General features: G+C 39.1%; 1 non-coding gene across 1 annotated transcript; it reads left to right on the top strand.

Annotated features, from left to right (window-relative positions):
* The first annotated feature begins 489 nt into the window (after positions 1–489).
* On the top strand, positions 490–595 carry LOC115933934 (U6 spliceosomal RNA). The gene has a single exon (XR_004069760.1). It is a non-coding gene; the product is annotated as a U6 spliceosomal RNA (small nuclear RNA).
* The last annotated feature ends 2,392 nt before the right edge of the window (positions 596–2,987 follow it).

The following is a 2,987-nucleotide window of genomic DNA, read 5'->3' as shown; positions in this document are numbered from 1 at the left end:
TACTGTTTAGGCCTATGATGTATTTTGTGTTAGCTTTTAAAATATGTTGTAAGGTTGTTTTTTTCCCCTCTAGATATTTAGTTGTTGCAGCACTATTTTGCTGATTTTCCAATTTAGTTATGTTCACATCTATGTCAAAAATCAACCATATAACTTTGGATTTATTTCTGGACTCTCTATTCTGTTCCATGAATCTATAGGTCTATCCTTGCCTCAGTGCCGCACTGTCTTGACGATCGTAGCTTTCTTGTAAGTCTTAGAATCAAGTAGGATAATAAATCCTTTAACTTTATTATTCTTTTTCTAATTATTTTGGCTATTCTAGGTCCTTTCCATTTCCATATACATTTTAGCATCTGCTTTTCAATTTCTTCAAAGAAACCTGCTAGGATTTTCATTGAGATCGCATTGAATTTACAAATCAATTTAGGAAGAATTTATTTAAAAAATTAAATATATTTTAAATGACTACTAAAATTATAAACATGTGTGCTTGCTTCAGCAGCACATATACTAAAATTGGAATAATACAGAGAAGATTAGCATGTCCCCTGTGCAAGAATGACCTGGAATTCGTGAAGCATTCCGTATTTTTAAAAGCTCAATATTACTGATTGTTAGATAAATGTAAATCAAAGCCACAATGAAATACCATCTCATGCCAATCAGAATGGCTATGATTAAAAAGTCAAAGAATAACAGATGCTGGTGAGGTTGCGGAGAAAAGGGAACACTTATACACTGTTGGTGGGAGTATAAATTAGTTCAACCATTGTGGAAAAAGCAACGTGGCAATTCCTGAAAGAGCTAAAAGGAGAACTACCTTTTGACCTAGCAATCCCATTACTGAGTTTATACCCAGAGGAATGTAAATCATTCTACCATAAAGACACATGCATGTGAATGTTCATTGCAGCACTATTCAGAATAGCAAAGACATGGAATCAAACTAAAGGCCCATCAGTGACAGATTGGATGAAGAATGTGGCACATATATAGCATAGAATACTATGCAGCCATAAAAAAGAATGAGATCATGTCTTTTGTGGGAACATGGATGGAACCGGAGGCCGTTATCCTTAGCAAACTAATGCAAGAACAGAAAACGAAAGACTGCATTTTCTTACTTATAAGTGGTAGCTAAGTGATTGAGAACTCATGGGCACAAAGAGGGGAACAAGAGACACTGAGGCCTACTTGAGGGTGGAGGCTGGGAGGAGGTGAGGAGCAGAAAAAAAAAACTGTGTATTAGGCTTAATACCTGGGTGATAAAATAATCTGTACAACAAACTCCCATGACATGAGTTTACCTATGTAAAAAACCTGCACATGTACCCCAACTTAAAAGTTAAAAAATACAACATGCACACTAAAATGTGACACATACCAATTTTTAACACACTGTGGATAATTAACATGTCAACTTGTGCAATCAGGTAAACTAGGTTTTTAGTGCAAACAGAATAAAGCTTTTTTTTTTGTCATCTGTTTTATCAAGGTGTGGCTTGACATCACAAACTGCTTTTAGAAAACTATTACTGTTTGCATCTGTTAATATATGTGAATTATGATAGTCTCAATTCTATGCAATCTAAACAAAATACAGCAATCAGTTGGAAGCAGGAATTAATACGTCTGTTGCAACTGTGTTTATCAAGACTGCTTCATGGCCCGGCATGGTGGCTCACGCCTGTAATCCCAGCGCTTTGGGAGGCTGAGGTGGGCGGATCACGAGGTCAGGAGATTGAGACCATCCTGGCTAACACAGTGAAACCCCGTCTCTATTAAAAATACAAAAAATTGCACTTTGGGAGGCCGAGGCGGGCGGATCACGAGGTCAGGAGATCGAGACCATCCTGGCTAACACAGTGAAACCCCGTCTCTACTAAAAAAAACAAAAAATTAGCCGGGCGTGGTGGCGGGCGCCTGTAGTCCCAGCTATGCGGGAGGCTGAGGCAGGAGAATGGCGTGAACCTGGGAGGCGGAGCTTGCAGTGAGCCGAGATCGCGCCACTGCACTCCAGCCTGGGCGACAGAGCGAGACTCCGTCTCAAAAAAAAAAAAAAAATACAAAAAATTAGCTGGGTGTGGTGGTGGGTGCCTGTAGTCCCAGCTACTCGGGAGGCTGAGGCAGGAGAATGGCGCGAACCCCGGAGTTGGAGCTTGCAGTGAGCCGAGATCGCGCCACTGTACTCCAGCCTGGGCGACAGAGCGAGACTGTCTCAAAAAAAAAAAAAAGACTGCTTCATTATTCATTGACTTTATAGTAAGTATATGTAGAAATTTGAATGCTCACAAATTTATACTAATAAAAACTTCTTCAAGATGTTTTATGTATTTCAACTGCATATCTATTATTGTAATCTGGCTTGCCTTTCTAAACAGGATTTTTTTCTGAACAGCAAAAGCTTTCAATTTTGAAAAAGTTTATATATATATATATTTTAGAATTTCAAGGTTTTATGTGAAATTCTAACAAGTTAGAGGTATTGCAATTTAGCAGAAAGAAAATAGGTTTGGAACAGCAGAGACCTGAGTTTAAATGGCAGCTCTATCTACAAGTAGCTTGGGCAAATTATCTGTTTCTGGGCCCAGTTTGCCTATCTGTAAAATGGGGAGAATAATGCCTGCTTCACAGGGGGGATGCCATGAAGTATTACATGCAAACACTTGGTATGTGCATAGCTGATGTATATGAAGGAATGGTGTTAGAAAAGTGGGTTTGGAGTCTGGCAAAAATTTTGAAGGACCTGATGAATGTTGAAATAGATTGAAACGTGAGGAAGGAAGTTTGCTTCTTTTACATATGGCTTACCTGTGGTGGTGTGCCTTCTCTGTCCACGGGTCCTTAATAGCAACTTAACATACATTTGTAGAAGCTCAGGGTGAAGACCACTATGTCACCAAGCAATGTTCTGGTGGAAACTTCTGAAATTGAATGGACAATGCCAACTCTAAATGACTTTCCACAGGCAGTTTGAAAGCCCT

This window comes from Gorilla gorilla, chromosome 11 (genome assembly GCF_029281585.2).
Source record: "Gorilla gorilla gorilla isolate KB3781 chromosome 11, NHGRI_mGorGor1-v2.1_pri, whole genome shotgun sequence".
NCBI lineage: Eukaryota > Metazoa > Chordata > Mammalia > Primates > Hominidae > Gorilla > Gorilla gorilla.
This window is presented reverse-complemented; position numbering and strand designations above follow the sequence as displayed.